The sequence below is a fragment of the Procambarus clarkii genome, chromosome 6 (genome assembly GCF_040958095.1).
Source record: "Procambarus clarkii isolate CNS0578487 chromosome 6, FALCON_Pclarkii_2.0, whole genome shotgun sequence".
In the NCBI taxonomy this organism is placed as follows: domain Eukaryota; kingdom Metazoa; phylum Arthropoda; class Malacostraca; order Decapoda; family Cambaridae; genus Procambarus; species Procambarus clarkii.
The window spans coordinates 2,696,811-2,718,638 of record NC_091155.1 but is presented as its reverse complement, the minus strand read 5'-3'; positions in this window follow the sequence as shown (position 1 = coordinate 2,718,638).

Here is a 21,828-nt window from a genome sequence, read left to right as displayed (position 1 = left end):
ACCCCTAACTCTTCGCCTTTCCAGTGAATGCAACTTAAGCTTTGTTAATCTTTCTTCATATGAAAGATTTCTAATTTGGGGAATTAACTTAGTCATCCTACGCTGGACACGTTCAAGTGAATTTATATCCATTCTATAATATGGCGACCAAAACTGAACTGCATAATCTAAATGGGGCCTAACTAGAGCAAGATATAGCTTGAGAACCACACCAGGTGTCTTGTTACTAACGCTGCGATTAATAAATCCAAGTGTCCGATTTGCCTAATTACGAACATTTATGCATTGATCCTTTTGTTTTAAATTCTTACTAATCATAACTCCCAGATCCCTTTCGCAATCCGACTTCGCAATCACAACACCATCTAGCTCGTATCTTGTAACTCTATCATCATTACCTAACCTCAGAACTTTACATTTATCAGCATTAAACTGCATCTGCCAATCCTTTGACCATTTCAAAACCCTATCTAGATCAACTTGAAGTGATAGTGAGTCCTCCTCCGAATTAATTTCCCTACCGATTTTCGTATCATCGGCAAATTTGCAAATGTTGCTACTCAAACCTGAATCTAAATCATTTATATATATTATAAACAACAGAGGTCCCAGGACAGAGCCTTGAGGCACTCCACTTACAACATTTTCCCACTCTGACTTGATTCCATTTATACTAACTCTCTGTTTCCTTTGGTATAGCCATGCCCTAATCCAGCTTAATATAGCACCCCCAATACCATGAGACTCTATCTTTTTAATCAGTCTTTCATGTGGCACTGTATCAAAAGCTTTGCTAAAGTCAAGGTATACAACATCGCAATCCTTACCACTATCAACTGCCTCAACAATGCTAGAATAAAAAGATAACAAATTTGTTAAACATGAACGGCCATTTATAAAACCATGTTGCGACTCAATTATTAATTTATGTTTTTCAAGATGAAGACGAATTTTATTTGCTATTATAGATTCGAGTAACTTTCCCACAATAGACGTTAGGCTAATTGGTCGATAGTTAGACGCAAGTGATCTATCTCCTTTCTTAAAAACTGGTATCACATTAGCAACTTTCCAAAACTCTGGCACTCTGCCTGACTCTATTGATTTATTAAATATGGTTGACAGTGGGTCACAAAGCTCCTCTTTGCATTCTTTAAGCACCCTGGCAAACACTTCATCCGGCCCTGGGGATTTGTTTGGTTTGAGTTTTACTATTTGTTTAAGAACATCCTCCCTGGTAACTGCTAAACTCGTCAACCTGTCCTCGTCCCCACCCACATAGACTTGTTCGGCTGAAGGCATATTGTTGAGTTCCTCTTTAGTAAATACAGATACAAAATATTTATTAAAAATACTACTCATCTCTTCATCACTATCTGTTATTTGACCTGTCTCAGTTTTTAATGGACCTATCCTTTCCCTAGTCTTGGTACGATATAACTGAAAAAACCCTTTAGGATTTGTCTTTGCTTGCCCTGCTATGCGAACTTCATAGTTTCTTTTTGCTTTCCTTATCTCTTTTTTAACATTTCTAACCAGTTGTACGAATTCCTGTTCTAAAGTGACCTCCCCATTTTTAATCCTTTTGTACCAAGCTCTCTTTTTACCTATGAGGTTCTTCAAATTCTTTGTTATCCACTTTGGGTCATTAGTATTCGATCTATTCAATTTGTATGGTATACTACGTTCCTGTGCTTTGTTTAGAATATTCTTAAATAAGTTATATATTGAATCCACATCGAAATCCCCATTTAAGTCACCTATCGCTGGGTTCATGTCTCGCTCCAAGACCGGCCCACACCCCATACCCAAGACTTTCCAATCAATTTGACCCAAAAAATTTCTTAGGCTATTAAAATCAGCTTTTCGAAAATCTGGCACTTTAACAGAATTTTCTCCTACTGGTCTATTCCATTCTATGCTAAATCTGATTTCTTTGTGATCACTGTTCCCTAGCTCACTCCCTATTTCGATGTCATTAATTTGCGTTTCCCTGTTAGTTAACACTAAATCTAAAATATTATTTTCCCGTGTTGGTTCCTTAATGTGTTGCGTAAGAAAGCAATCGTCAATTAATTCTAGAAAATCTTCTGCTTCACTATTCCCTGTTTTGTTCAACCAGTTTATTCCGCTAAAATTAAAGTCACCCATGACATAAATACTGTTAGATCTAGATGCTCTAGATATTTCATCCCATAGATGCTTTGCTTCCATTCTGTCTAAATTTGGTGGCCTATATATTACTCCTATTATAATATTATTAGCTTTTTCGTTTAATTCAATCCAAATAGTTTCTGTGTGTGGCTCTGTTTTGATTCCCTCTTTGAGACTACATTTCAAATTGTCCCTAACATATATGGCTACTCCACCTCCTCGTCTAATATATCTATCTGTGTGAAATAGTTTAAATCCATATATTTGATATTCAGCTAATAGTTCTCTATTTTCTACATTCATCCACGTTTCGGTAAGTGCAATAATATCTATTTTTTTCTGTGCAGACAAGAGCATTTAATTCGTTAATTTTATTTCTTAGACTTCTACTGTTAGTGTAATATACCCTAAGTGAATTGTTATTTTGCGGACCTTCTCTTTCCCTGATCGTTTTGCCAATTCCTTTCTCCCACAAACACATACTTTTATTACCTCCTTCCTCCAAATCAATTCCCATACCTCTATCTACTAACAGTTTAAACCCAAACAAACACCTCTAACCACTTCTTCTAACGAGTTCGCAACAGCAACAACCCCAGCTCTCGATAGATGCACCCCATCACGAGCATACATTTCATTTCTTCCATAGAAGTGTTCCCAGTTGTCTATGAAAGATATTGCATTTGATTTGCAATATCTTTCCAGCCGGCAATTGACACCAAGTGCCCTCGATATCCATTCATTTCCCACTCCCTTTCTTGGAAGAATGCCACATATGATCGGGATTCCTCCCTTGCTCCTAACTAACTCTATGGCTGTTTTATACCTCTGAATCAGTTCCTCACTCCTAACTCGACCAACATCATTTCCTCCCACGCTAATGCAAATAATGGGATTGTTCCCATTACCAGCCATAATATCATTCATGTTGTTTATAATATCACCAATGCCAGCTCCGGGATAGCAAACCCTTAACCTGTTCCCCCTATCTCTAGCACAAAACGTTCTATCCAAATACCTTATCTGGGAATCTCCCACAACTAATGTTTGCTTAGGTACTTCCTTTACTTTCTGAGGAAAGTAAATGTAATAAGTTTTACGAAACGCGCTCGTGTCGCGTCAGACTAGAAATAAAAATGAATTTTGGAGAATTGATTTTTGATTTACCTCCAACAGTGAAACGAAATGTACGAAAGATTGAAAATACCTTATCTGGGAATCTCCCACAACTAATGTTTGCTTAGGTACTTCCTTTACTTTCTGAGGGGCCTGCGCTTCCTTTCTCTTCGTTGCTTTTCCTTTTGCGCGATCCGCAGTCTCACCACAGCACTCGTCCTCCAAAACGTCAAATGAATTAGAAGTTGCTATGGCGTTTGAAGGCGGCTTTATCAAAGTCTTCTTAAGGCCCCTGTCTTTCACAACTCTCCAAGACGAGGTCCCTTTACTACTGGTAAAGGTACTGGTTACATATCATTATGTAAGAGGTTAATTTTTTTTTATTGGAGTTAAAATTAACGTAGATATATGACCGAACCTAACAAACCCTACCTAACCTAACCTAACCTATCTTTATAGGTTAGGTTTGGTTAGGTAGCCGAAAAAGTTAGGTTAGGTTAGGTTAGGTAGGTTAGGTAGTCGAAAAGCAATTAATTCATGAAAACTTGGCTTATTAGGCAAACCGGGCCTTGCATAGTAGGCTCAGAAGTGAGTTCTGGCTACTAGGTACGACATATATATATATATATGTATATATATATGTATATATATATATATATATATATATATATATATATATATATGTATTTATATATATATATATATATGTATATATTGTGACGGTAACGCGTTGGTGTTCGGCTGTTTAAGGCTAGGGGTATGGCCTCGTCACATAGTTATAAAAAAAAATAGAAAAACTGGAACTTCGTCTGTGGTAAGGTAAGGAGAAGACACACAAAACACAAGTAAACTTTAACAATGAAATTTTAATTACGTTAAATAAATCAAAACATGAAAATAATGCACAAACAAATTCTAATAATAAAATCAATCAATCAAAATAATAAGAATACTTAAATGACACAATGAAAAGTTACGTTAAGGCAAAATAACAAGAAGTGCAACACAAAGGTAAGTGGGAGGTGCTGGAATATTGGCTTAAAGCCACCACCTCTCTCAGTACACGCTAGAGTCTAGCTGGGAGGTGTGATGGCCACGAAAGCACTGAACATTCTGAGGACTGATGTTGGGGCGACCCCAGACATCAGGTAGTATAGGGGGGGGGGGCGAGGCAGGTGCAGCCAGACCGGCGACCAATCAGCGGAGCCGTAGCGATCAACGGGTAGTTTGGTGGTTGGAGTTCGAACAGGTGGCTGGCTGCATACGTTTTGCTCACCTTGGCAAGCCTTGCTGGTGTTGTTGTCGTTGTTGGACATTTCTTCCATAGTCTTTTTATATAATTGTGAAGACGTAATTATGGAGGGAAGAGCAGGCTCAATCTCTTGAAGGAGATTATCGTCACAACTCTCCCCCGAAGCCTGCGGTTCTGGAAGAAGTACGTCGTTATGTGGTGGAGTAATGGATGGAGTTGCTTCTACTTCATAAACTCTGGAGAGATCATGGGCTAAGATGTTGTCAGACTCTTGGTATAGCGTGTCTCCAGGTTGAATTTCTGCAGTTAGCAAGCCCATAGTAGAAGACGTTGAGATGAGAAGTGGGCGTGCTGCAGGAGGTGTAGGGTGGTGTGGTCCGTATTGATGGTGGACCGAGCACTTTTCAGGTGTGGAGTGAAGTGCTGAAGCTTCAGGATGAGGAAGAGTAGCTCCTTGCCAATTGTTCCGTCGTTCCTTGTAGCAGTAGTCGCTGACAGGTGTATTCTTCTCGCCTCGTTGCTGCATCACGACACCACCATCGTCGGTACCATTGGCGTCGACATGGAGGATGTAGGGCTTATCTGACGAGGTGAGAGTGGAATTAGAAGAGGGCATAGGAGCACGAGTATTATCCTGAAAGCATTTGGGAAGATCATTAAGGATTTTGGAATTAGAAAGCGCCGACTCCTTGTCAGTGCTTTCGGGAGAAGAAGCCGGGATGGTCTCACTGTGGATGTAGGGTTCTGTGAAGGTAGAACAATTAATCAAGACAGTGGGAGGAGTACCATTATATTGCTTCAGGAGGTTGACGTGGCACAGCTGGGTCTTCCGCCGCCTATCTGGAGTCTCTATGACGTATGTGTTGTTGTTTCTGCACTCTTTGACGCAGTAGGGTCCTGAAAATTTGTTTTGTAAAGGTGAACCTGGGATAGGAAAATAGGCAAGGACGAAGTCTCCCGGCTTGAATTTTCTTACTTTGCTGGTCTGGTCGTAATGAGTCTTCATTCTCACCTGGGCTTTCAATAGATTATCATGAGCAAAGTGGTGGACTCTCTCTAGAATGTGTTGAAGGTTTTGAAGAAACTGGGGCACATTCTGATGCTCACTGAAGGTGGCATCTCTGAGAGAGTCTTTGAAAGCCTTAAGGGGAGTACGGCACTTACGGCCGTAGAGCATCTCATAAGGAGATACTCCTAGGGACTCATTGGGGAGACTTCTGAAAATACACATTATTAGGTCAATCTGCTTATCCCAATCCTTTGAGGTTTCACTACAAAACTTTTTCAAGAGTGCTTTGATGGTCTGATGACTACGTTCAAGAGAACCCTGTGAAGCAGGATGATAGGGGCTGGACAATACCTGTTTGATGTTGAACTCCTCCAGTGTCCTTTTGAAGAGATCACTGGTGAAGTTGGTGCCACAGTCACTTTGAATCTCCCTGGGAAATCCGTATTGAGTGAAGATCTTCAATAGATGTTTGATAACCGTAGCAGCCGTGATGTTCTTCACTGGAACTGCTATGGGAAATCTGGTGGTAGGACACAGGATGGTTAGGATGTAGGCGTTACCTGAACTGGTCCGAGGTAAAGGACCAACACAGTCTATTATGAGTCTGTGGAAAGGTTCCGCAGGCACCTGTATGGGAATCAGTGGTGCTCTGGGAATGGAGACGTTCGGTTTGCCTGCCATCTGACATGTATGACACTGTTTTACGTACTGTTTGACGTTATTTACCATACCTGGCCAGTAGTAGTCTTGGCGAATCCCATGGTAAGTCTTGTTGAAGCCGTAGTGGGAGAATGCTCCGTGGGCCAGGTGTAGAATAGTGGGCCGCAGGCTGGTGGGAATCACAAGTTGTTCGGTGTTGGCCCAATCGTCCTCCTCCTTCAGTTTACTGGGTCTATATCTGCGGTAGAGCAAGTCGTTCTCTAGGAAGAACCCAGGAATACTGTCGGGTTGAGTCTCAGCCTGGAAAAACAATGGTGTTAAAGTAAGATCTTCCCTCTGCAACTTACGGAACTCCAACTTGGTCAGATGCGGGGGTAGTTTCTGAGGGTCTTGAGGGACAGCGGTAGCAGTAGAGTCAGCTGGCTGTGGACGTGCGGCTTGTGCACGGGTGGTCACGAGAACCGGAGGAGAAACTTCATCACTCTCTTGAACCTCTGCTGGAACATACTCGAGAATAGGATTTATTGGCACAGAGTTACACACCTGGGGTTTGTCCATGACGATCAGGTTGGTCGGTTGCAGGTCTTCTGCCAAGTCGTTGCCTAGGAGAAGTTGCACTCCAGGCATGGGAAAAGGCTTTTCCCTGACGGCGACTTGGACTTCCCCGTTCACGTAGGGACAATTCAGGTGGACTCTGGCGAGAGGGTATGGAGTGGTAGCAGTGAGGTCAGTGATGAAGACTGTTTCCCCGGTGTAGACTATGTTGGGCACAGCCGACTTCAAGATGATCGATTGTAGAGCCGCTGTGTCCCTCAAGATCTTCAATTTGAAACGTCCCTCCGGATTTGAACCGTTGGCAGAGACAGTTCCAGTATACAGGTGGTTACTGAAAAGAGAAAGATCATTAACATCAACACCAACATTCATCACAGGCTTACCGGACTTAGGAGGAGTTGGTTTGGGTCGTTGTTGGTCAGTGGTTCCCTTGTATTGAGACTTACCACACTTGTCTATGGTATGTCCATAGAGTCTACAATACTTGCAGTACAGTTGTGAACCAGCTTGATCGGGGCTCACCTTCTCGTAACTGTACCACGACTTCTTACTGGAGGATGGTTCAGGTGTCAGCCGGTGGATGAGGCTGTAAGTGTCAGCCGACTTAGCACACTTCAGGTAGTCGGTTTCTTCTTTATCTGCTAAGTAGAGGCGGACAGGAGGCGGCACACGTCTCAAGAATTCTTCAACAAGCATCAGGTTGACGAGTTCTGCAAAAGTAGAGACATGTGCTGCTTCCAGCCATTTCATGAAATACCTCCGTTTCGTGTTAGCAAACTCGAGGAAGGTAGTGGTACTTGCCTTCAGGTGGTCACGGAATTTCCTTCTATAACTTTCAGTAGAGAGGAGGTAGGCGTCCAACACTGCTTGTTTCAGAGTGTAGTAGTCATTCTCAGACGCCAAAGTACTGAGTGTGACTGCAGCTCTACCTGTAAGATGGACTCTGAGAAGTGTGGCCCATTGGTCGACAGGCCAACTGAGTTGATTAGCAAGGGTTTCAAAGGTGGTGAAAAAAACATCAACTTCTGCTTCTACAAAGGATGGCATTAACTTACTTGCATGTGATATATTAAAACTGACGGGAAGATTGGCAGTAGCTTGCTGGCGTTGAGCGAGGTGTGAAGTTTCCAACGTGTATTCCCGTTGACGACACTCAAGAGCCAGAGTCGCTTGTTGCTTGTCATGTTCACGTTGCATTTCCAACTCGCGTTGTTTGGTTTCAAGCCGTATGCGTTCCCGCTCCTGGAGTAAGGCAATCTCACGTTCTTGTTCTTCCCTTCGTATGGCAGCTGCTCGTTCTTGTTGTTCGAGGGCTTCCCTTTGCTGTTCGCGGGCTTCCTTTTGCTGCTCACGTTCAATCTTAGCCAGCTCTAGTTTAAGTTTCATCGTTGCCAAGTCAGTTTTATCTGCAATATAGTAAGTTTCATGAGTTTCAGAGTCTATCTTACCTTGCTCTAAATAGTAATCCAGCAACAGGTTGTGTAGGTCATTTTTGTTGGCTTGATAGGGAACTTCTAGTTGATACTCATGTGCAAGAGTTTGTAGTTCAGTCCTCTTGGCACGACTTAAAGTCCCTATTTCACCTGCTGGATTTGCACGGAAAGTTTGGAGACGAAACATGGTGAAATTAGCAAATAAAGGTACACGAATGTTCAATAATGAAATGTCAGAAACAGGACAACGTGGCAACTGGTACCTATCCTGTGTAATCTTTAACAATTAACGTTAAGTGAAAGATATTAAATGATTAAATGAAATCAAGGGCGCAGGAAATCTTGTACCCGGTACTCATGTAAGAGAATAAGGGCAAGAAAATCCTACTAACAAATGAAACAAAGTTTCGAAAACAAATGAAACAGTTAAATGCTTCAAAAGTAAAATTGGTAGTCCAAGGATGTAGGCATACCTTGCCAAGTCTCTATAGGACATAAAGCAAGTTTTTCCTACTGAATTTAATATGATACTTACAGAATTAGCGAACTTTTGTGCTCTGAAAAAATAAGCTAATTCCCTACCGTTGTATGTATCATCATCTCTGACTGACGTGTAGGGGTGCGAGGTGTCAACTGGTGACGAGAACTGCTGCTGAGGTCCCAATTCAGCAACTAAAGTTCGAGCTAGAGGAACTATGGCCCTCTTTGTCCTCCTACAGTCAGATTGCAGAAGATTGGGTACTCTTGACCCGGGGCAGACCACAGTACCAGGGTACCAATATGATGATCTGTCAGAATGAGAAATATTCAAGGGACATAGATGGTAAATACGAGTAATAACAAGGAGGGAGAGATGACCAATTAAGAGTATGACTGAGGCCTACAGTCACCACGTAATCCAAAGTTGTCTCACCTTCACTATATGTTACTCTCGTAATGCACAATACACCGCACCTTATAAAAAATGAAATTGAATGAAAAATAGTAAAGCTACGTTAACAAAGTTAAATACGCTTACCATAAATTACCACTTGGCACCAGTACCTGAGTGAAGCTCCTAGGACAGGCCCCCATATAACTTGTGACACCAACGCGTTACCGTCCTTACCTTACCACAGACGAAGTTCCAGTTTTTCTATTTTTTTTTATAACTTGTGACGGTAACGCGTTGGTGTTCGGCTGTTTAAGGCTAGGGGTATGGCCTCGTCACATAGTTATAAAAAAAAATAGAAAAACTGGAACTTCGTCTGTGGTAAGGTAAGGAGAAGACACACAAAACACAAGTAAACTTTAACAATGAAATTTTAATTACGTTAAATAAATCAAAACATGAAAATAATGCACAAACAAATTCTTATAATAAAATCAATCAATCAAAATAATAAGAATACTTAAATGACACAATGAAAAGTTACGTTAAGGCAAAATAACAAGAAGTGCAACACAAAGGTAAGTGGGAGGTGCTGGAATATTGGCTTAAAGCCACCACCTCTCTCAGTACACGCTAGAGTCTAGCTGGGAGGTGTGATGGCCACGAAAGCACTGAACATTCTGAGGACTGATGTTGGGGCGACCCCAGACATCAGGTAGTATAGGGGGGGGGGGCGAGGCAGGTGCAGCCAGACCGGCGACCAATCAGCGGAGCCGTAGCGATCAACGGGTAGTTTGGTGGTTGGAGTTCGAACAGGTGGCTGGCTGCATACGTTTTGCTCACCCTGGCAAGCCTTGCTGGTGTTGTTGTCGTTGTTGGACATTTCTTCCATAGTCTTTTTATATAATTGTGAAGACGTAATTATGGAGGGAAGAGCAGGCTCAATCTCTTGAAGGAGATTATCGTCACAATATATATATATATATATTATATATATATATATATGTATATATATATATATGTATATATATATATATATATATATATATATATATATATATATATATATATATATATATATATATATATATATATATATATATATATATATATATATATTATTAAATATGACCGAAAAAGTAAGATTAATAATTCTAACACGAATTTTCTCAATCTTTCGTACATTTCGTTTCACTGTTGGAGGTAAATCAAAAATCAATTCTCCAAAATTCATTTTGGAGAATTCTATTTATTCTATTCATCGATAGATACAGCGATAGCAGGCGGCTTGACGTTTGCGAGGCACTACACATCAAGAAGTCAACACCAGCAATCAACAGCCAATTATTGCACAACTATATTCTACCCACCTCAAGACTCCGCTCCAATATAGAAGCATCAAGAAATATGGACCAATAGGCTTTCTACAAACACTTCTATTCAATATCCATTGTTTCGTGTTCTGTCTTGTGTTGATGAAATTAATACCATATTAATACTCTTGTTCTGTCTTGTGTTGATGAAATTAATACCCTATTTATACCACATCTTGTTCTGTCTTGTGTTAATGTCACATCACCCCTTCCACCTCACTCAAATTTTAATATAATATCGGAGATGCGTAAGTTCTATTCAGTTGTGTATTTGTGAACTAAAGTCTTTGAAAATGTAATAAGTTTTACGAAACGCGCTCGTGTCGCGTCAGACTAGAAATAAAAATGAATTTTGGAGAATTGATTTTTGATTTACCTCCAACAGTGAAACGAAATGTACGAAAGATTGAAAAAATTTGTGTTAGAATTATTAATCTTACTTTTTCCGTCATATTTAATAATATATGTCTACAGGAAAGACTGCTACCAAAATATACTAATATATATATGTGTATATATATATATATATATATATATATATATATATATATATATATATATATATATATATATATATGAATATATATATATATATATATATATATATATATATATATATATATATATATATATATATATATATATATATATATATATATATATGAATATATATATATATATATATATATATATATATATATATATTTATATATATATATATACATATATATATATATATAACATATTACATATATATATATATATATATATGTAATATATTACATATATATATTACATATATATATGTAACATATATTACATATATATATATATATATATATATATATATATATATATATATATATATATTATATATATATATATATATATATATATATATATTATATATATATGTGGGAACCGACCTGTGAGATTTATATTTATTTAATTTATATGAATTTATATTTACGTTAATTTATATACTTCGATAGCAATTTGTATAATGTTAAGTGGACTGTATTTCTGCAATAATCTCTTAATCTCACAAATCGATCCTCTACACATTAGGGGGGGTTTATATTACACATATGCAGCCAATCAAATTACAGTAATAGCTACATACATTGTTGAGGTTCCTTCTCTTATAGTACAGCAGGTTAGTCCACCAGGTATAACTAGAGTGTAGACACCAAATTATCCTCTTTGAGGTAGCTTCTATCACCCAGTAACTGGTGCACATAATCTTGCATCCTCGTCTTGACCTTTAGTTTGAGGCTTCCACGTGATCTCTAACCGGGTCACCCTATATCCTGACATTAATGGCCATAAATGAATGATAAACGGGTTTCGGATAGACACTTAACTTGAATTTGTAGACAGCGTGTTGACAATGGTACACCTTTGGGTTCCATAACACTACGTCCAAGTAAATTTAACAGGAGCCGAATTTGCTCCCGTGTGAGCCTCTGGTCTCAGTATAAACAATCGCTGCCCCTTCCTCCTCACTCTGACGCCTGGCCTACTTTGTCCAGATTTCAGAAAGTGATAGAAGGGTCACATTTACTCTACTTTAATATTGATAATTAAGTTAATTTATATAAGATGTTTTTATGATGGTAAAGTCTAAAGACTAATGTATTTAAGAACAATTCCCACCATAATAGGTGGTGAATTATAATAGTATGTGGTGATGATATCCCGTTTTCTATAGACGGTAATTCCACTACAAGTTACGTTTTCTATGGGTAACTTGTTGGTAATACAGCAGCACTTATTATCTGTCTGTATGATATTAAATGGTGTCGGATTTTCCGACATAATTCCCCAGGGGGCTGCTCACGGGTCGAAGTCCTCTTTAGAACAGACGAACACCGATACTCCTCCTTCGAATTATTAGATTAATTTGATGTTAGTAGTTAGTAATCACACATTTGTGTGTCTGTTCGTACAGGACGGATGTCCCGTACTAGAGTTGCAGGGGTTAGAAGTCTAATGCGATTTCATTTCCCTGTCAACTCTTGAAAGGCTAATATTCAAGCCTAATTACATATTATTTAACCCAGAAGACTGGATGTGATCAAGTACTACAGTCAAGTATGATTCAGGGACTGCAGTGAGATCAGTGACATCAGATATAACTTGAAGTTTCTTCAGGTAACTGGTCACTGATATATAAACACTGAGGCCCATGGAATACATCTTGATTAAATAATAAATGTATCAAATCAGTCATCAGATTTATTGGGGTTTAATTTAGTTAATTGTTTCAGAAGATTGAATAGCTCATCATTAAAGTAAAGTATGGTTCTGAGACTGCAGTGGGTTCAGTGACATTGGTCGCAGTGACTTGTAGCTGTTTTAGGCTACTGTTCACTGATTTGCCACTGAGGCCTCATGAACTCATCTTCAGCTTTAAATGATGATACTAACATCAACCTCTGTTACTATAGTCAGCTGTAATCTCCTTAGTATAATGCTACTGGAGAAATATAATCAGCTGACAAATTTAGATCTCTACTGGTATTGTTTATCTGCAGGCATAGGTCTCCTCAGGCTTGATACTGGGCCTGAGAGTAATTTACCTCCTGCAGACTTTAACATGGTTATGCCCTGATATTTAGTAGGGCTACCGATGAATTGATGGTAGTAGTCTGTCCCCACAAGGACAGCTATTTGGCATTTGATTTGCTCAAATTTACCTGCAGCTGCTTGATAATAGCTTTCCAGGTCAGCATAATCAACTTGAGATTGTTGTGACAAATCTTCACATTTCTTGATCTGTCTTGTTAAGTGGCCTTTAAGACCTGCAAGGGTTCTTTTCATTCTCCCTGCATTATCCATACTGGCTCGTTGGTGAAGCCTTGTGGGGCTTGTACTTGGGCTGCTCATAATACTGAACAAACACTAATGGTAGCCTAGGGTAAATTCTGAACTCACTAGGCAATAATCCTACCTCTACTAGAGGTTAGCACTTAAAATTAATACACATTATATATATACAATCATACACACTAATGATTTGAGTGATAAACCAGTGTCACTGGAAGTACCTTTAGGTTAGCTCTTCTATATCACCCTAGGATGGTAGAGACACTAATTAATCACTCAAAGGTGTAATGATCATAAGTAAATTATTATATATACACAACTCAACTCGAGTTGATAAAAATTACACCCAAAATAGGGTCTGGACCATTCATTAATGGTGTTAGGTTATTCAATATAGTACAACTGACTATGGTAATAATGGGACAAGGATGAACGATAATAGTTCAACTAGTCAATGGTTAATATCCTACCCTGTTGTGGGTTGGCAATTAGTAAATATTATACTGTGATCACTAGTGCAATATATATTAAATGATTCTCTATTTTGGAGAAATAATATACACAATTATTGATAATAACCTCTTAATTGCCTCTATGAAACTTCTTATATTATCTAGAAGTATTAAATATTATTAGTGACCTCGCGAAATAAAGTCCACAAAATTCGTAGATAATCTCTCGCGAAATGTAACACCACGAAATCCGTGAACAATCTCGCGAAGACACAGTCACTAATTTGGCTGGATTCTATATTAGCGCTGTCATTTCACGAAATAACACGCCACCAAATATCTGTGGGTGTGCATGAAACCGCTGACGAAGCTGAACTGGGCTGAGGGAGGCTCCTGAGCTCCCTCGAGGCTACGCTGCCGTCTTGACTGCTGGCTTTGTTTAAATAACACTGCACTAGTATATTTAATGAATCCACTGGTTAACTGGTTCATCCGGTACTAAGATGACCAAATGTGGGTTCATAGGACCGAATAATCCGGTTCGAAGGACCAAATAATGTGGGAACCGACCTGTGAGATTTATATTTATTTAATTTATATGAATTTATATTTACGTTAATTTATATACTTCGATAGCAATTTGTATAATGTTAAGTGGACTGTATTTCTGCAATAATCTCTTAATCTCACAAATCGATCCTCTACACATTAGGGGGGGTTTATATTACACATATGCAGCCAATCAAATTACAGTAATAGCTACATACATTGTTGAGGTTCCTTCTCTTATAGTACAGCAGGTTAGTCCACCAGGTATAACTAGAGTGTAGACACCAAATTATCCTCTTTGAGGTAGCTTCTATCACCCAGTAACTGGTGCACATAATCTTGCATCCTCGTCTTGACCTTTAGTTTGAGGCTTCCACGTGATCTCTAACCGGGTCACCCTATATCCTGACATTAATGGCCATAAATGAATGATAAACGGGTTTCGGATAGACACTTAACTTGAATTTGTAGACAGCGTGTTGACAATGGTACACCTTTGGGTTCCATAACACTACGTCCAAGTAAATTTAACAGGAGCCGAATTTGCTCCCGTGTGAGCCTCTGGTCTCAGTATAAACAATCGCTGCCCCTTCCTCCTCACTCTGACGCCTGGCCTACTTTGTCCAGATTTCAGAAAGTGATAGAAGGGTCACATTTACTCTACTTTAATATTGATAATTAAGTTAATTTATATAAGATGTTTTTATGATGGTAAAGTCCAAAGACTAATGTATTTAAGAACAATTCCCACCATAATAGGTGGTGAATTATAATAGTATGTGGTGATGATATCCCGTTTTCTATAGACGGTAATTCCACTACAAGTTACGTTTTCTATGGGTAACTTGTTGGTAATACAGCAGCACTTATTATCTGTCTGTATGATATTAAATGGTGTCGGATTTTCCGACAATATATATTATATATATATATATATTATATATATATATATATATATATATATATGTATTATATATATATATATATATATATATATATATATATATATATATATATATATATATATATATATATATATATATATATATATAATATATATATATATATATATATATATATATATATATATATATATATATATATATATATATATATATATATATATAAACTTCTCTGTAATATTAGTCTCACCCATTATATCTGTTTCTTTGTTTGTACAAATTTCTCCCACCACTTTGCATGATTAGTGCCTCAAACTTTCACTTAACTCTTTTCATTTCTTTCTACCTGCAGGCTTGGATTTTCCAGCACACGTGTGGGGCGGAGTGTGCCTGGTGCTTGTACTGGCAGGTGTGGCGGGCGTGGGCGTGTCTCTGCCCATAGCTCTCAGGGTCGACTCAAGTGCTGGACTCCAGCAGAGGCTGGACACGGCTAAGGCTCTCCTCAAGGACTCACCATTAATAGATGGGTAAGTGAATGACTCGAAATATTCCCTGTTTCTCAAAGATGCCTTGCTGTATTGGTCACTGAAACTGTCTTTACTCTCCTCACCATTGCATGAGTTTCCTATCTTCATTAATCATCTTCGTTACATTCCTTATCTGATCCCTTTTTATCGGAACTGCAGCGTCCACCTTCCAGTCACGCACCTCCTTGTAGAATGTCCCAATGTTCAGGCTGCTCGGGTCTTGCTTTCCGACTGTTCCTCTGCGTCTCTTGTCTCTGGATAACATCATTTTGTGAATCCGATGATTTTGATGTCACTTGCCTTATATCCTTTTGCTCTCGTATTGACATCCTAGATGATACTTAGCGCCTTTCCAGTATCCCTCAAACCTGACTGTGCATTATAGTCTTCTAGGTTTGGTTCGTTTTCGTAATTACTTATTAGCATAACTTCCCTACAACCATCTCTTTCCGTCACAAACTACACTACTCATTACCACCTTTCTTATCCTTCACCATCGTTCTTTCCCTTCACCAGCAGGCCATCCTTTTACCATCTTCCTTTTGTTTTACCATCTTTTGTATCCTTCACAAACGCTCCTATCCTTCACCATCTTCCCTGCCCTTCAACCTTCCTTACCCTCCACCACCTTACCTACCCTACACCATCTTACCTACCCTACAACCATCCCTACCCATCATCCTTCCCTACCCTCCACCATATTTCTAACCCTCATAACCTTCTCTACCCTACAACTAATTTCGTCAAACACCTAAAAATCGCCAAAGAATGTACCACATAAGTAAAACAAACACTCCCCCGTCTCCACACATCACCTTCCCCCGTCTCTATACGTGGAGTTACAAGCACCCTCCCTTGCTCCTAACTAAGAAATGTATAAATGATTTAGACTCAGATTCGAGCAGCAATATTTGTAAATTTGCCAATGATACAAAAATCGGTAGGGATATAAACACGGAAAGAGACTCACTATCACTTCAAGATTATCTAAATAAGGTTTTGAAACTGTCAAAAGATTGGCAGATGCAGTTTAATGCTGATAAGTGTAAGGTTTTGAGGCTAGGTAATGATGATAGAGTTACAAGATACGAGCTAGATGGTGTTGAGATTGCTAAGTCGGATTGTGAAAGGGATATATGGGAGTTATGATTAGTAAGACTTTAAAATCAAAAGATTAATGCATGAATGTTCGTAATAAGGCAAAAAGGACACTGGGATTTATTAATCAAAGTGTTAGTAAAAAGACACCTGGTGTTGTTCTTCGGCTATATCTTGCTCTGATTAGGCCCCATTTAGATTATGCAGTTCATCTTTGGTCGCCGTACTATAGAATGGATATAGAATAGAATTCACTTGAACGTGTCCAGCGTAGGAAGGAAGTTAATCCCCCAAATTAGAAACCTGTCATATGAATAAAGATTAACAAAGCTTAAATTGCATTCACTGGAAAGGCAAAGATTCGAACCCAGACAGCCAGGAGCACTCTGCACCATGGCGTACCCGGTTCTTTAACCGCTCAACCAACTGACTTTACAAAAGACATTGGTAGCCAAGGCTATTTACCCAACATCCCGACAGACTAGGTGGTAAGCTTGGGCATAGATATTTCATCGAATTACCTCACTTTGTGGGGGCCACGTGAGCAACACAAAAACCGAACAAGCTTGAAAGGTCCCCAAGCCAATATGCAACTGAAAACTCCACACCCCAGAAAACTCAAGCTTGTTCGCATTTGCGTTGCTCACGTGACCCTACAAAGTGAGCTAATTCGATGAAATATCTATGCCCAAACTTACCACCAAGTGCTGTTGGGATGTTGGGAAAAGAATGTAAATTTTCCTTTATTAATGAGTATTATTTACAGACTTTTGGAATGGCAATGGGGAACCCTTTATCATCATTGCTTTCAAATTTGTACATGGAATTCTTTGAAAAGAAATTTGTTTCATAAATTACCCCTGGAATCATTCCCTGGTTTAGATATGTTGATAATATTTTGGGTATATGGCCTACAGTCGGTCGGGAGCCGGTCGGCCGAGCGGACAACACGCTGGACTTGTGATCCTGTGGTCACGGGTTCTATCCCGGGCGCCGGCGAGAAACAAGGGGCAGATTTTCTTTCACCCTATGCCCCTGTTACCTAGCAGTAAATAGGTATCTGGGTGTTTAGTCAGCTGTCACGAGCTGCTTCCTGGGGGTGGAGGCCTGGTCGAGGACCCGGCCGCAGAGAAGCCCCGCGAATCACTAAAGCCCCGAAATCATCTCAAGAAGAAGATCTCAAGAAGAAGATACAGATGTCAACACAGACAAATTTGTAGCTAAACTTAATAATCAAGTCACCTCTATAAAATTTACTATGGAAACTGTAATTGATAAAAGTTTGCTATTCTTAGATATACTTATTCATAGGAAAGATTTTTCACTAAAGTTTAGTGTCTACAGAAACCTACGAATAATTTATCTTATGTTCATTATTTTTCAGGACAGATACAATGTGAACAAAATTATTTTTTCCTCTGTGTATCTAAGAGCTCTTCAAATTGTTTCTCAAGAATTCTTAGATGAAGGGTTTAAGAATATTGATTGTATTGGTCTCAAGCTTTGTTATCCACTGAGTTTTTTGGAAGTTTGCCACAGCAAAGCACGTCGTACATATTATAATATATGCAGTGAGACAATTCGTCCAAAGATTGTGTTATGTTTACCATATTTCTCTGGGTTTGAAAACATGGACAAGGCCTTGAAACTTTGATATACATGTATTGTTTAATTACAAAAATACTGTTGGTAAACTAATTAGAAACAGCCTGCGTAGTGATAACTGTCATTTATAAAATACCTTGTAAAGACTATAATAGGTTCTATGTTGGGTAAACATCTAAAGAATTGAAATGTAGAATTTTGCAACATAAATACTCTGTAAGTAAGTAATTATCAAAAGAAGGCACCAAACCGGGAAGGCTATGTAGCACCATCAAATGCGCAAAATAATCAGAGGGCGCTAGATATCACCAAGGATGCCAATACGAGAACAAAAACGCATAAGGCGAAAGATATCAAAAGTATCCGAGTCACCAAGAATTCTATTGAGGGACAGGTGACCGCAAGGGGCGGTCGGAAAGCAAGACACACGACACACGCTCGTCCTGGAAGTCAGGACATTCAAGAAGGACATGCACGACCGTAAGAGGGACAATGCAACTAGGACAATAAGGAGCAGGGCGGCGCTCCATCAAGTGACCATGGGTTAAGCGAGTATGGCCAATACGCAATCCCGCCAGAGCTGTTTCCCACCGCCGGTTACGGTGGTAGGAGGACGGCCACGAAGAAACAACATTTAAGAGTACGTAGCTTGTTACCAGTAACAGACAACCAAGAAGCCTGCCAACGGGTAAGGACTGAGGAATGGATAACCGGGTAAAAGTCGGAATACGGAATGCCTTTACGAGAGATGGGACAAGAGCGGACAGCTTCCTTGGCGGCAGCATCCGCACGCTCATTGAAAGACACACCAATATGGCTGGGAACCCAACAAAACTCAACCGACTTAAATTTACTGTGAACAAGAAACAGCCAATGCTGGATCTCGACAACTACTGGATGAACCGGATTAAAGGACCCGAGAGCCATGAGGGCACTACGAGAGTCAACAACAACTACAAAGGAGGACTGACGACGAGAAAGCAGGAGACGAAGAGCATAGAGAATAGCATAAAGTTCCGCTGTAAAGATACTAGTCTCCGGAGGTAAGCGACACATATAAGTGCGATCAGGAAAAAACAACAGAGTAGCCAACACCGTCTGCCGACTTAGACCCATCGGTGAAGACAGAAACGGAGCGGGAGTGAGAAGAAAAGTGCTCAAGGAAAAGGCGTTTTAGAACCGTAGGAGGGGTAAAAGCTTTAGTGATACGGGTCAAGGAAGTACAAAACCGCGGAAGAGGGACTCTCCACAGGGGCAAAGAAGGAACAATACGAGGAGAAACATTAGAAATACGAACGGAAAGAGAATCCTGGAGGCGAGATAACCGGACAGAAAGAGGGAGGTAGTGAAGAGGAACAGAACCGCAGGAGGGGTAAAAGTTAAAGCACGACAGAGGCGAGAGGAAGGATGTTGTAAGGACCGTGCAAAATAGCGAAGACAGTAGCGATCACGGCGGTCCTGGAGAGACAGGAAGCCAGTGTCAACATACAAGCTAAGGACGGGAGTCGAACGAAAGGCACCAGAACTGAGGCGCAACCCAGTATGGTGCAAAGCATCAAGACGGCGAAGAGTAGAAGGAGAAGCAGACGAGTAAGCAGGGCAACCATAATCGAGCTTAGACAGGACGAGAGAGGAATGTAAAGCAAGGAGAGTGCGCCTATCTGCTCCCCAAGAAGTATGGGACAAGACCCGAAGGAGGGAAAGGGGCTTAGAGCACTCAACACGGAGGTAAGAGATATGGGAAGACCAAGACAAACGAGTGTCAAGGAATAACCCCAAAAGCTTTGCGGAATCTTTGTATTCAAGGGGATGACCATAAAGTGACAAAGAGGGACGAAGAACAACCCGTTTCCGCGTAAAAGTCATGGCACAAGTCTTAGAAGTAGAGAACTTGAAGCCATGATCGGTGGCCCAAGACGACACGGCATCAATTGCAAGTTGAAGCCGGCGCTGAAGAAGAGGCGAATCATCACCCTGACAGCAAAGGGTAAGATCATCGACATAGAGAGCGGAGAAGACACCAGAAGGAAGAGAAGAAAGAAGACCATTGAGGGCAACCAGAAAAAGAGTAGTGCTCAGAACACTACCCTGGGGCACACCTTCGTATTGCTGAAAAGAGGCAGAGTGCGCGGTACCAAGGCGCACCCGAAAGGAACGACGGGAGAGGAAGCTGCGGAGAAAGAGAGGGAGATGACCACGAAGGCCAAAAGAATGAAGTTGAGATACAATATGATATCTCCAAGTGGTGTCTTAAGCCTTTTCCAGGTCAAAAAGGACGGCAACAACGGAGGTCTTCGCAGCAAAAGCAGTACGAATATAGACCTCCAAGTTCACCAGGACATCTGTCGTGCTGCGGCACTTGCGGAAACCAAATTGAGAAGGGGAGAGGAGGTGATGGTGTTCCAGGAACCACATCAGACGAACGTTAACCATACGTTCAAAGAGTTTGCAGACACAACTTGTGAGAGCAATAGGGCGAAAGTCCTTAGGGGAAGTACCCAGAGACCCCGGTTTGCGAACAGGGAGGACAACGGCATCGAGCCAGTCCTCAGGGACTGACGACGACTCCCAGATCCGATTATACAGACTCAGTAAATACTGAGACGTGCACGGAGGGAGATGGCGAAGCATCTCATAATGAATACCATCGGAGCCTGCCGCCGAAGAACCGCAGAGGGCCAGGGCAGAACGAAGTTCAGAGAGAGAGAAGGGATCATTATAGGGAAGTTGAAGACGAGTGCAGAAATCTAAAGGACGAGACTCAAGGACAGGTTTACGAAGAAGAAAAGATTGGGGAAGATGAAGACCAGAGCTAACAGAAGAAAAGTGGCAACCCAGTACTGAAGCGACCTGCAATGGGTCCGCCACAAGAGTATCATGGAGGTGAAGGACCGGTGAAACATCAGGAACGAATTTACCCGCTATCTTGCGGATACGCTTCCAGATCTGGGCCAGAGGAGTTTCGGACGTAATTGTTGAGACATAAGATGCCCAACATTCACGTTTAGCCGTACGGATGGCCCTACGGGCCACCGCACTAGCTTTCCGAAAGAAAAGAAAAGAATCGGTCGTCTGCCTACGGCGGTGCCTCTTCCAGGCTGCACGCTTACAGCGGACAGCCCGAGCACAGTCCGCATTCCACCAGGGAACGCACTTCCGTGGACCCCGAGAGGAAGAGCGAGGGATAGAGCGGAGGGCAGCGTTGAAGACAGTGTCATGAAAAAGGAGGAGAGCGCGAGAGAGAGGCAGAAGGGAGAGGTCAGAGAGAGTAGCACTGTGGGAAAATAGGGTCCAGTCCGCCTTAGCAAACTGCCACCTAGGGAAAGAGAGGGAAGGGTGAAAAGAGAAAAAGGAAACAAGGATGGGGAAATGATCACTTCCATGGAGGTCATCAAGAACCTGCCACGTGAAATCTAAGTAAAGAGAAGAAGAGCAGAGAGAAA